General features: G+C 47.3%; 2 long non-coding RNA genes across 2 annotated transcripts; one reads left to right on the forward strand and one right to left on the reverse strand.

Annotated features, from left to right (window-relative positions):
* The first annotated feature begins 1495 nt into the window (after nucleotides 1-1495).
* Nucleotides 1496-3953, forward strand: LOC132996004 (uncharacterized). Its single transcript, XR_009677062.1, has 5 exons — nucleotides 1496-1558; nucleotides 1979-2120; nucleotides 2741-2827; nucleotides 3423-3581; nucleotides 3747-3953. It is a non-coding gene; the product is annotated as an uncharacterized LOC132996004 (long non-coding RNA).
* Nucleotides 3954-5342: 1389 nt separating this feature from the next.
* Nucleotides 5343-6804, reverse strand: LOC132996097 (uncharacterized). Its single transcript, XR_009677067.1, has 3 exons — nucleotides 6470-6804; nucleotides 5715-5873; nucleotides 5343-5549 (listed from the first exon to the last, which is right to left on the reverse strand). It is a non-coding gene; the product is annotated as an uncharacterized LOC132996097 (long non-coding RNA).
* Between the last annotated feature and the right edge of the window lie 6909 nt (nucleotides 6805-13713).

Here is a 13713-nt window from a genome sequence, read left to right on the forward strand (position 1 = left end):
CTTCTATATTCTGTTTCACACAAGAATAATACAGACTCTGTCTTATACTGCTGCAGATGATGCTTAAGTGAAAACATGTTGTCATATTGATGACATCTCGGCCGTGGTCTCTTCTGAATCCATTTCGGGTGATTCCTCTTGACCAATGAGTGATGCTGCTGCAGGAGGCGGGGTCTAATGTTACCTTCCAGCTTCGATGGATCAATATACCACTTCCCTCTTTTACCTGATATATGCAGTGGAGTAAAATTGAAAAAGCGCAAAAATAAAGCTACCTAAGTTAGGTTCAAATACATAAAAAAAGGTACTTAGGTGTAGTAACAAAGTAAATGTACTGCGTTACATCCCATCAATGTTCCCATTTCACAGTAAGTCAGCCTGACTGGCTCATTATCTGCAGCAGTGGTCACCAATTGGGAGACCATCACTGATTTGTATTGTGGGTTATTTGTGCACCAAGATCAAAGCTTAACTATAGACTTAAATAGTTGTTTCTTTCCTCTCAGTTTCACACAGCGGTAATTCAGCCCTCTATTCAGTTTTTTTCTGTTGTCCCATAAACAGGGAAAGTGTGAGAGCCAGCAGGAAGACGGTTGGCTGTACATCAAGAAGCCACCCAGTGCCAGGAAGGAGCAGAGGCCCAATTTTGTGGCTGAGTCAAACCCTGCTGAATGTGCAGCCGTGAACACTGTCCTTGGGAGTGTCTCTGCTCCATGTGTTTGAGGTGTCAAACCAACAGTATCACACTCACTGTAAAGATTCAATTGTCTTAGTCAACACTGGAAAAGTTTCCCTCATTAGAATTCTTGAAATCCTGATGGTAATTTTTGTTCATTTGAATCACTGAGGAAACAAATGTTTTCAGCATTTTCTGGATTAGGAGCCCAGCCAACCCAGTCTCATCAGGAAACGTTCAGTGGGAACGTTGGTCCACTTGGACAAACGTTTCCATCTCACAATCTGGCCTATCAGATTGTGAGATGGAAACGTTTGGTCCGCCCATTGTTTTGCATTGACGTGTTTTCACGTCACGTGACTCCCGAGTTCCCGTCTACGGAAAGGAAAACATGGCGGACAGTCCTTGTTTTTTCAGATAAAAATATGATTTTGTAACTTAGTCTGGGCATAAAAATACATTCTGACACCATTTCTAGCGAGAAATGTGGTCTTTGCTTCCACAGTCTTCAGCCAGTTCGTGCTTATGATATATATTTTAATAGTTATCACGAATGTTTTTTTCGTTGCTATGATGGTTGCTATGGACGCTGCCATGCCGAGAACCACGTCGTAGCGTGCTGTTTAAATCACCGTCCCTGCGTGGTGTCGTTCAGTGCTCGTGAATGTTATTCATGTTAAATAATATTAATATTTGAGGCTAGATTACACCTCTAATGCGAAGGATCTTGCGAGTCTGTTCAGAGGCGGACCGAGTCCGCCACCGGACCGAGTCCGTCACCGGAAATAACGTGTGGCTGTCAACATCCGCTCCCTTTAACTAGAAGCTGCGTCATACACACGGAGCATTTGGGAGACTACGATGTCGTCTTCCTTCTGTCAGGTAAGTAGTTTATTGTTTTTAAAGATCGTTACGATCTAGGTTCACAGTCCGAGTGCTGAGACAGCGGATGTGGAGTCCGTCGATACCCACAATGGATGCTTTTCTTCAGCTAATATGCCATTGTTAGCCACATGCTTCAGCCCACGGTAGCATGTGATTACCTGGGAGGTGAAAACATGGTTATTCAAACCAGTTCAAGATGCTTAGCTCATCATTGAGGGACGCTACAATATAAATATAAACATGAATTTGATTTATGAATGCTTTAGATTAATAAGGAGCGTATTTCTCTACCAATACTTCACAATAACAGATCAATTTGGTTTAATGTATAGAATGTAATATGACAATAATGTTTTCATGTTATGGAGTTGCGATTCATTTTATAAAACAATTCCTATGTTCTGTTTTTTAATCAAGGAGGATCCAAGTGAAGCTACAGGAGTATGATGAAGAGCAAGAAGGGCAGCCTGGAGAGAAAGAGGAGCCGGGTTGAGCCCACTACTCTCATCCACGTACCACGAGGAAGATGAGGGGGAGAAATTATCCTACCATTAAAGAGGTACTTTTAAGTTACATACCAGAAACACCATTTTATATAATGTGCCAAATATACATTTTTATTAAATCCCCAAAGTACGCTGGCTGAAATACAAGTTAATATCACACTGAAAGAGTTTTGATCAATCATGCTTCCCTGCTGTGGTTGTTCAACTGGGAAAACAACTTTTTCCACAGGAAGGCAAGTAAATTTAAGGAATGCTTGTGCAAAGTTTTCCTCTGTTATGTATAATGATGACCCCCATCAGACATTATGTTAGCAATATTTACACCTTTTCATTTATACTGTTTATTTCTGTCTACATGTGTGAATTTGCCTTCATTAGTTTCAGAAAAGAGCGATCATGTATCGGTCAGTGGGCGGCAGCCCAAGACTCCGCAAACTAGTCTTTAAGCAAAGTAGACGAAGGCATTGAGGTTGCGGCCTGCCATCATTATTATTTTGCTTAAGGGACTGAATATGTTTCATGCAGAAATATTAGCATTTCCCTTATATCTACCAAAACTGCTTGTTTCACAGACTGCAGTTTTGTTTTGATCCGATGTGGTGTGCAAATACCAACTGTATCTGCAATGGGTTGTTGGGCATTAATATTTGTAACTCTAATTTTGTTTTGACAGACTGTGCAAAGAATGTTGAGAACATCACCACTCTACAGGAATACACAGTCCAGTAATGTGTGTCAGAAGTTCAGTAGTGAACGACAGGTACTGTGGAAAATGTGTGTCATTGTTGAACAATGTCCTTTGACTCTGTTTACACAAGGTCAACACAAAAAGGTTTGATTGTAAACTGATATTGGTATGAATTCATGTTATACTCCTCTTCACAAGAAACAAACAATTTACAAAAAAAAACACTAGAATTACCGCACTGCGTTGTATGACTCCGCTAACCAGTGCAGTGTCCGTCTACATATTTCTACATATTTTCTCTCATATAAATGTCACTGTAACCTCTTGACAACTGAAACCATAACATGAGGTCAGTGTGGCCTTGACCTTTTGACTTTAAGACAAATACACAGTTAGACAACCCGAAAACATGCAGTAATGCCTCCGGCGACTCGCTATTACAGAGGCATTAAAATGTTAAGTGTAGTAGACTGGATTTTATTGGTGTTACATTGGACATCTTGTATTGGTACACAAAAAATATATTTGGTTTCACATTTTAGATGGCATAAGCAGAGACATCAACTCAGGAAATGGATTTCTGCAGAAAATTAAGCCTTGTATGTGTGTGTATATATACATACAAACGCACTTTTAAAACGTTTTGTTTTTTATCATATATTCTCAGGTAGTACTGACGCATTTACGGAGATGGGACATGAGGGCCTTGTCTGCGTGCCCAAGAGAAGATTCCACAGAGTTCAAGCTGAGCAGGCTGCAGCAGGTTTGGAGGAATCCTCCTCTGAAGAGGAAACATGGCGAGGTTCTTCTCCACTGATGAAGAAATGTGAGTGCTGTGATTAGGTCAAATCTGCTAAAATGCTACTGTGGCTCCTCGGCCCTGCTATTAGCTTGGTGTATGGTAGCTGTTAGCCTTAGCATATTTATTTTTATAAAAATCAGAGGGAACCATCTTCATAATTTAACACTATGGTTTCTTTGTGTCCTTCAGATCTTCTCAAGAGAAGCTGCCTCAGCTCCACGGTCCCTCCTGCAGCCTCCACTCCTGATGCTAACCCCCAGTCTCCATCACACCATCCGGGCAGACCTGGAGTCACAGAACTTTGTCCAGAGCTGCCGTCTGAGAATTGTTGATCATATAATTTTCAGCAGATGCCTTAATGTAATGTTTGTGCACAATAAATGACATTGATCATAACATATTGGTATTTCCTTGCAGTCATACACCATGATATTGGCAGATAAGATGTTGATTACATTAAAGCAGTGAATGCTCTGCTTTAAGCAACATAAACACACAATGATCCAATGGATTTGAAGTAGAATGGGCACGTTACATTCTGTAGAGAGTAACTCAGTAACGGAAGTCAGAAAATAACTTTATCTGAGGTTCAGTCAGTAATAGTAACAGCAAAGCACACAGGTCTTGTTGTCTAAGTGGCAACCATATCATATTGTTTAAGATGTGTAACATCAAGCTTGTGTATCAGTGCTAAATACATCCAGTCATAAGTAAGTTCACCCTCTTGTTAACACTAAAAGTAGGTGACCCAGATGTTTCACAATGCAATCTGATAAGGTCTTATGAGAAACATTCTTAACATTAAAGAAATGAACACAGAGGATAGCAATAGATGTTTCACTTTAAATCAGTAGCTGGTAATCGGCAGACTGACTTATTCAAACACATTAATACTACAATGAATGAGGCAGGGGTTTGCTATCAGAAATTATTTCTGGGACATTAATTTAAAAGATCTCCAGTATAAGCAAATGTGTTCTAAAATTGGTTTACATCCAAGTGAGAGGCTGTCCCATCTCATGGATTTAAGATATATATATTGTTTGTATTAGCTGTCCCTCAGTGAAGTACTTGCACTTCTTGAAAAGCTCTATATAAATAAGATGTATTATTGTTTATACATTGCCCTCTAGTATATGTTTTCCTAAGTCATTGTAGATACAGAAACAACAGTATGGTTCAGGTGACAGTAAGTGGAAGGTGAAGGTCATTTCCATGAGCTCAAGAGAAACCTAATGTGACGATATAGTTGATTTCTGATAGGAAGCACCTGCCTCATTCATTGTAGTATTAATGTGTTTGAATAAGTCAGTCTGCCGATTACCAGCTACTGATTTAAAGTGAAACATCTATTGCTATCCTCTGTGTTCATTTCTTTAATGTTAAGAATTTTTCTCATAAGACCTTATCAGATTGCATTGTGAAACATCTGGGTCACCTACTTTTAGTGTTAACAAGAGGGTGAACTTACTTATGACTGGAAGTATTTAGCACTGATACACAAGCTTGATGTTACACATCTTAAACAATATGATATGGTTGCCACTTAGACAACAAGACCTGTGTGCTTTGCTGTTACTATTACTGACTGAACCTCAGATAAAGTTATTTTCTGACTTCCGTTACTGAGTTACTCTCTACAGAATGTAACGTGCCCATTCTACTTCAAATCCATTGGATCATTGTGTGTTTATGTTGCTTAAAGCAGAGCATTCACTGCTTTAATGTAATCAACATCTTATCTGCCAATATCATGGTGTATGACTGCAAGGAAATACCAATATGTTATGATCAATGTCATTTATTGTGCACAAACATTACATTAAGGCATCTGCTGAAAATTATATGATCAACAATTCTTAGACGGCAGCTCTGGACAAAGTTCTGTGACTCCAGGTCTGCCCGGATGGTGTGATGGAGACCGGGGGTTAGCATCAGGAGTGGAGGCTGCAGGAGGGACCGTGGAGCTGAGGCAGCTTCTCTTGAGAAGATCTGAAGGACACAAAGAAACCATAGTGTTAAATTATGAAGATGGTTCCCTCTGATTTTTATAAAAATAAATATGCTAAAGCTAACAGCTACCATACACCAAGCTAATAGCAGGGCCCAGGAGCCACAGTAGCATTTTAGCAGATTTGACCTAATCACAGCACTCACATTTCTTCATCAGTGGAGAAGAACCTCGCCATGTTTCCTCTTCAGAGGAGGATTCCTCCAAACCTGCTGCAGCCTGCTCAGCTTGAACTCTGTGGAATCTTCTCTTGGGCACGCAGACAAGGCCCTCATGTCCCATCTCCGTAAATGCGTCAGTACTACCTGAGAATATATGATAAAAAACAAAACGTTTTAAAAGTGCGTTTGTATGTATATATACACACACATACAAGGCTTAATTTTCTGCAGAAATCCATTTCCTGAGTTGATGTCTCTGCTTATGCCATCTAAAATGTGAAACCAAATATATTTTTTGTGTACCAATACAAGCTGTCCAATGTAACACCAATAAAATCCAGTCTACTACACTTAACATTTTAATGCCTCTGTAATAGCGAGTCGCCGGAGGCATTACTGCATGTTTTCGGGTTGTCTAACTGTGTATTTGTCTTAAAGTCAAAAGGTCAAGGCCACACTGACCTCATGTTATGGTTTCAGTTGTCAAGAGGTTACAGTGACATTTATATGAGAGAAAATATGTAGAAATATGTAGACGGACACTGCACTGGTTAGCGGAGTCATACAACGCAGTGCGGTAATTCTAGTGGTTTTTTTTGTAAATTGTTTGTTTCTTGTGAAGAGGAGTATAACATGAATTCATACCAATATCAGTTTACAATCAAACCTTTTTGTGTTGACCTTGTGTAAACAGAGTCAAAGGACATTGTACAACAATGACACACATTTTTCCACAGTACCTGTCGTTCACTACTGAACTTCTGACACATTACTGGACTGTGTATTCCTGTAGAGTGGTGATGTTCTCAACATTCTTTGCACAGTCTGTCAAAACAAAATTAGAGTTACAAATATTAATGCCCAACAACCCATTGCAGATACAGTTGGTATTTGCACACCACATCGGATCAAAACAAAACTGCAGTCTGTGAAACAAGCAGTTTTGGTAGATATAAGGGAAATGCTAATATTTCTGCATGAAACATATTCAGTCCCTTAAGCAAAATAATAATGATGGCAGGCCGCAACCTCAATGCCTTCGTCTACTTTGCTTAAAGACTAGTTTGCGGAGTCTTGGGCTGCCGCCCACTGACCGATACATGATCGCTCTTTTCTGAAACTAATGAAGGCAAATTCACACATGTAGACAGAAATAAACAGTATTGTCACAGTCTGCTCATCTCCTGTCTGCTGGTATTTTTCCACTCCTCTGTCTCTGCTCCACTCTACCTGTTAGCCACGCCCCCTCATCAGGCCAACTCTCCACACCTGTGACAGCCCTGGCTGCATATAAGCCTGCTCCTGTCTCTGCTTCAGTGCCAGATTGTCTTGCGTAAATGCCTGACCTCCAGCATTTCTCTCTCCGGCCTGCTACCTGTTATCTGCCTGCTACCTGCTCCGGCCTGCTACCTGCTACCTGCCTGCTACCTGCCTGCTACCTGCTCCGGCCTGCTACCTGCTACCTGCCTGCTACCTGCTCCGGCCTGCTACCTGCTATCTGCCTGCTACCTGCCTGCTACCTGCTCCGGCCTGCTACCTGCTATCTGCCTGCTATCTGCCTGCTATCTGCCTGCTACCTGCCTGCCACCTGCTTGCTACCTGCTTGCTACCTGCTCCGGCCTGCTACACAGCTCACCACTGAACCTGTCTGCATCTAGGTAATCCTCCTGCTGTGGACCTTGCCTCCACTCAGCAACACCAGACTCACTCCTTGCCGGACTACATTAAAGACGAACTGATTTCATACGACCTTCCCACCACTGTCGACGGCATCATTGAGCTGGCGTCCCGCATCGACCGTCGCATTCAAGCGAGACAGCGGGAGAAACATCAGGGGCTCGCAGGACGACGCCAGCCCGCCCCTTCACCAGCGGCTTCCGACGTATCGATGCTTTCTGGCTGCCGGTATTCAGGGGAGCCTGAACCCATGCAGGTGGGTCGGGCCAGTCTAACTCCAGAAGAGAGGAGGAGACGCCGCGAGGGGAGCCTCTGCCTGTATTGTGGCCAAGCGGGACACTTTATTTCCAGGTGCCCGCTAAAAGGTCGGGCTCATCAGGAAGGAAGGAGTTCCTGGTGAGTCATACATCTAGCTCCTCCTCCAGCCCACGATCCCTGTGCCAGGTCCGCCTGCTACTGCCTGAGGGATCCCAGACCCTCGCCACCCTCATTGACTCTGGCTCTGATGCCAACATTATGGACTCTAACCTAGCTCTGCAGCTGGGTGTCGGTCAGATTCCCCTGCCAGCTCCAGTTTCCACCAACGCTCTGGATGGCCGACTTCTGGGAACTGTGACCCACCTGACAGTGCCTATACGGATGTTAATTTCCGGGAACCACCATGAAACACTCCAGTTTCACATCCTGCACTCTCCTCGTCATCCTCTCCTTCTGGGGTTCCCATGGCTCCGACGTCACAATCCACACCTTGATTGGACCACAGGGGCGATCCTGGGGTGGAGTTCATCGTGTCACCAGGTCTGCCTCAAGCAAGCCGCCACACCACGACCTTCTGCCACGACCAGTTCTTCTACCGATGTGCTGGGGGTCCCGGCTGAGTATCTGGACTTCAGGGAGGTCTTCAGTAAGGCCAAGGCAACCTCCCTGCCCCCACATCGGCCCTATGACTGTGCCATCAACCTCCAGCCCGGTGCCACGCCGCCCAGAGGACGCCTGTATTCCCTGTCCGTTCCTGAGAGGGGGGCGATGGAGACATATATCAATGACGGTCTAGCGGCAGGCATCATCCGCCCTTCCTCGTCTCCGGCTGGAGCAGGTTTCTTCTTCGTGGAGAAGAAAGACAAGACACTCCGCCCCTGCATTGATTATCGTGGATTGAATGACATTACCATCAAGAACCGGTACCCCCTGCCTCTCATCTCCTCAGCTTTCGAGCTCCTAGAGGGGGCCACCATATTCACCAAGCTTGACCTGCGCAACGCCTACCACCTGGTCCGGATCCGCGAGGGGGACGAGTGGAAGACGGCGTTCAATACCCCCACTGGTCACTACGAGTACCTGGTGATGCCCTTCGGCCTCACCAACGCTCCTGCTGTCTTCCAGGCTCTGGTCAACGACGTGCTCAGGGACATGCTCAACAAGGTCGTCTTCGTGTACCTTGATGACATTCTGATCTTCTCCCGCTCCAGAGAGGAACATGTACATCACGTCCAGAAGGTCCTCCAACGTCTGCTGGAAAACTCCCTGTTCATCAAGGCCGAGAAGTGTGAGTTTCACGTCTCGTCTGTCTCCTTCCTGGGGTACGTTGTAGGGAGAGGGACCGTGGAGATGGACTCAGCCAAGGTTTCTGCCGTCACCACTTGGCCCGCCCCTGATTCCCGCAAGCAGCTGCAACGTTTCCTGGGCTTCGCCAACTTCTACCGGAAGTTCATCAGGGGCTACAGTTCGGTGGCGGCCCCCCTCACAGCTCTTACCTCCTCCAAGGTTCCGTTTCTCTGGTCCACGGCCGCCAATGACTCTTTTCTGGCCCTGAAGACACGATTCACCTCGGCCCCCATCCTCCAAATACCGGACCCTGAACGGCAGTTCGTGGTCGAGGTGGACGCTTCCGACTCGGGAGTGGGGGCTGTCTTGTCCCAGAGAGCAGCCTCCGACCAGAGGTTGCATCCCTGCGCATTCTATTCCCGACGTTTGACCCCGGCAGAGAGGAATTATGACATTGGAAACCGAGAGCTCCTCGCCGTCAAGTTGGCTTTAGAAGAGTGGCGACACTGGCTCGAGGGGACTAAACTGCCGTTTCTGGTATGGACTGACCATAAAAACCTTGAGTACCTCCAGTCCGCCAAAAGACTGAACTCCCGCCAGGCTCGATGGGCACTCTTCCTGACCCGCTTCAACTTTTCCCTCTCCTATCGACCGGGGTCCCGCAACGTCAAGCCCGATGCCCTGTCCCGTCAGTTCTCAGAAAAGGAGGGGGACAGGACCGACCCAGACACTATCCTGCCTTCTTCCCGTCTGGTGGCCACACTCACCTGGGAGATAGAGGAGAAGGTCAGGGTCGCCGCCCAAGACCAGCCCGGACCAAGTGCTTGCCCTCCCAACTGTCTGTTCGTCCCGCCTGACCTCCGGTCCGAGGTTCTACAATGGGCCCACAGCTCTCAACTTACCTGTCATCCAGGGATCCAACGGACCAAGGACGTGGTGCGGCGCCGGTTCTGGTGGACGTCACTGGATGAGGACATTCGGGGGTTCGTCAATGCCTGTCCCACCTGCAACCAGTACAAGCCGGCTCATCATGCCCCAGCCGGTCTTCTACATCCTCTGCCTGTGCCTCATCGTCCCTGGTCGCACATTTCTTTGGACTTTGTCACCGGTCTACCACCATCCAGCGGCAACACTACTATCCTGACGGTGGTAGATAGGTTCAGCAAGATGGCACATTTCGTGCCCCTGCCCAAACTCCCATCTGCCAAAGAGACGGCTAAACTACTCCTCCTCCACGTCATCCGTCTCCATGGCATCCCAGTGGACGTGGTCTCTGATCGGGGTCCCCAGTTCGCCTCAGTATTCTGGAGGGAGTTCTGCTCGCTCCTGGGAGCCACCGTCAGCCTGTCCTCGGGGTACCACCCCCAGTCCAACGGCCAGACCGAACGCAAGAATCAGGAGATGGAAACGGCACTACGCTGCATGACGTCTCAAGACCCTACTTCTTGGTCCGAACAGCTTCTATGGGTAGAATACGCCCACAACACCTTGACCAGCTCCGCCACCGGTCTCTCCCCCTTTGAGTGCACCTATGGGTTCCAACCACCGCTTTTTCCGGCACTTGAGAAAGAAACATCCTGCCCCTCTGTCCAGGACTTCATCCGCCGTTGTCGCAGGACTTGGACCCGAGCCAGGGCGGCTCTACTCCGGGCCGCTGACCGCTACACCGCGGCCGCCAATCGCCACCGCTCCAAGGCCCCAGACTACCAGCCGGGTCAGAAAGTTTGGCTTTCCACCCGTGATCTTCCCCTCCGGGTGGAATCCAAGAAACTGGCTCCTCGCTTCATCGGCCCGTTCGAGATCCAGGAGATCGTCAACCCAGTGGCAGTGAGGCTCAAACTCCCTAGATCCATGCGGGTTCATCCCACGTTTCATGTCTCCAAGGTTAAACCGGTCCAAGAGAGCGCCCTGGTTCCTGCCACACCACCTCCACCGCCTCCTCGCCTCATTGATGGAGGTCCCGCCTACACTGTCCGTCGTATCCTGCAGTCTCGCCGGCGTGGGAGGGGATTCCAGTACTTGGTGGACTGGGAGGGTTACGGCCCTGAAGAAAGGTTCTGGGTTCCTGGGAGGAACATCTTGGACCGCACCATCATCAGGGATTTCCATCGACGCAACCCCACCCAGACGTCCAGAACCAGGCCACCTCCCAGACCACATCCTCCGTCGGAGTCCCCAAACGACAGCGACGACAGTCTCCCCGGGACCAGGGTCTTGGAGATGGACACTGGGCTCTCGGACGAGTATTAGCCCTCCTCCAGGCCCCCGCCTCCCACCCGGTTTGGTCCATTCGTCTTGGGACGTCGAGAGCCGTCCCTTGAGGGGGGGTTCTGTCACAGTCTGCTCATCTCCTGTCTGCTGGTATTTTTCCACTCCTCTGTCTCTGCTCCACTCTACCTGTTAGCCACGCCCCCTCATCAGGCCAACTCTCCACACCTGTGACAGCCCTGGCTGCATATAAGCCTGCTCCTGTCTCTGCTTCAGTGCCAGATTGTCTTGCGTAAATGCCTGACCTCCAGCATTTCTCTCTCCGGCCTGCTACCTGTTATCTGCCTGCTACCTGCTCCGGCCTGCTACCTGCTACCTGCCTGCTACCTGCCTGCTACCTGCTCCGGCCTGCTACCTGCTACCTGCCTGCTACCTGCTCCGGCCTGCTACCTGCTATCTGCCTGCTACCTGCCTGCTACCTGCTCCGGCCTGCTACCTGCTATCTGCCTGCTATCTGCCTGCTATCTGCCTGCTACCTGCCTGCCACCTGCTTGCTACCTGCTTGCTACCTGCTCCGGCCTGCTACACAGCTCACCACTGAACCTGTCTGCATCTAGGTAATCCTCCTGCTGTGGACCTTGCCTCCACTCAGCAACACCAGACTCCAGGGGTGGACTGGCCATCGGGCATACCGGGCATAATCCCGGTGGGCCGTTGACCCAATGTGGGCCGGTCTGGTCCGCTATGTTGTTGTTTTGTTTTTTTTCTCTTCTTCCTCTCTAAATTCCCTCCAATTGGGCCGGCCAATTGGCTACAGAGGGCTAGCAGTGTGTTGCCAGCATCGACACATATTATTGGTCTATTGTTTGTCATTGTCAATCAATCATGGGCTGACAGGCTCAGAGAGCCCTGACAGTGCTGTCAATCACAACACAAACCAGGGTGGGGCGGGACCTCATTGCATTGGCGGTGGGAGTCGCGGGACGGGACCTCATTGCATTGGCGGTGGGAGTCGCGGGACGGGCTGCTGCTGAAACAGAAACTTAAAATGGATAATAAGAGTAAAAAACGCATCGGGGAAAAAAAGCAGAAGTCTCTGGAGGTGGAGGCTGCTAAATGTGCCAAACTGACGGACCTATGTGGTGCCGGGTTCACCAGCCCAGCAGCAGCAGGTGCGCCGGGAGACGAGCGAGGAGGACTCGACAATGATGAGCGAGTGGAGGCAGACATGTGAGCGCGCATTTTCAATTTTCAATACATTCTCCAAACTGGCTCGTTACTTGAGCAGCGGAGGTTGGCGTCGCACGCCTCTACCGACGGCGCACCTCTCTCTCTCTCTCTCTCACTCGCTGCCCCCTCCCTCCTGAGATGTGCAGGTCCCGGTGGCGTGTTTGCCGTCGGGGGGGGGGCAGCGCGAGAGGTTGGTCTATCCCTCCGCAGGTTCACCTTCAGAAATCTTGTTACGACTTTTACTTCCTCTAGAATAGGATAAGAGATAGTGTCTTATTTTGTGTGCCTATAGTATAGTGGTTATACTGTGGTTTATTAATGTTCTTGGGCAGACACAAGAGGCACTTGTTTATAGTTAAATAGAAGTTCAGATGCACTGGTCCATTACTATTTGAACCTCAGCATCTAGGGTTCAAAATTGGTAAAATTATACATTATATGCATATTGTTGTTGTAATTTTTCAGTCAGTTGAGATAAATCTTGAGGAGAAACATTTTGGGTTGTTTTGTGTCTGTATAGACCTACTATAAAAAGCAATTTGCATTTTTAATTTTAGTTCTTGTACTTTTGATACTTAAGTACATTTCAACACCAGATACTTTAAATACTTAAGTACTTTTAATATGAGCTACTTTAAATTGACGTAACTTATGTCTTCTAAATGTCTTAATGGCAGATGTGCTCGGCTAATTATGTGGGCCGGTCTGAGCCAAAAAATGCCCGGGCCGTTTTGTTCTCCCAGTCCAGCCCTGCCAGACTCACTCCTTGCCGGATCTCGCTGAAGATCACTGGGAACAAAGACTTTTCACCCTGCCACTGTTAAGAACTGTTTTAGACTGCAGTGAAAAATAAAGTTCATTACCAATTAAGATCTCGTCTGCCTGTGCTGCATTTGGGTCCTCACCATACCCGTGACAAGTATAAATGAAAAGGTGTAAATATTGCTAACATAATGTCTGATGGGGGTCATCATTATACATAACAGAGGAAAACTTTGCACAAGCATTCCTTAAATTTACTTGCCTTCCTGTGGAAAAAGTTGTTTTCCCAGTTGAACAACCACAGCAGGGAAGCATGATTGATCAAAACTCTTTCAGTGTGATATTAACTTGTATTTCAGCCAGCGTACTTTGGGGATTTAATAAAAATGTATATTTGGCACATTATATAAAATGGTGTTTCTGGTATGTAACTTAAAAGTACCTCTTTAATGGTAGGATAATTTCTCCCCCTCATCTTCCTCGTGGTACGTGGATGAGAGTAGTGGGCTCAACCCGGCTCCTCTTTCTCTCCAGGCTGCCCTTCTTGCTCTTCATCATACTC

The sequence above is a fragment of the Limanda limanda genome, chromosome 22 (assembly GCF_963576545.1).
Source record: "Limanda limanda chromosome 22, fLimLim1.1, whole genome shotgun sequence".
Classification (NCBI taxonomy): Eukaryota; Metazoa; Chordata; class Actinopteri; order Pleuronectiformes; family Pleuronectidae; genus Limanda; species Limanda limanda.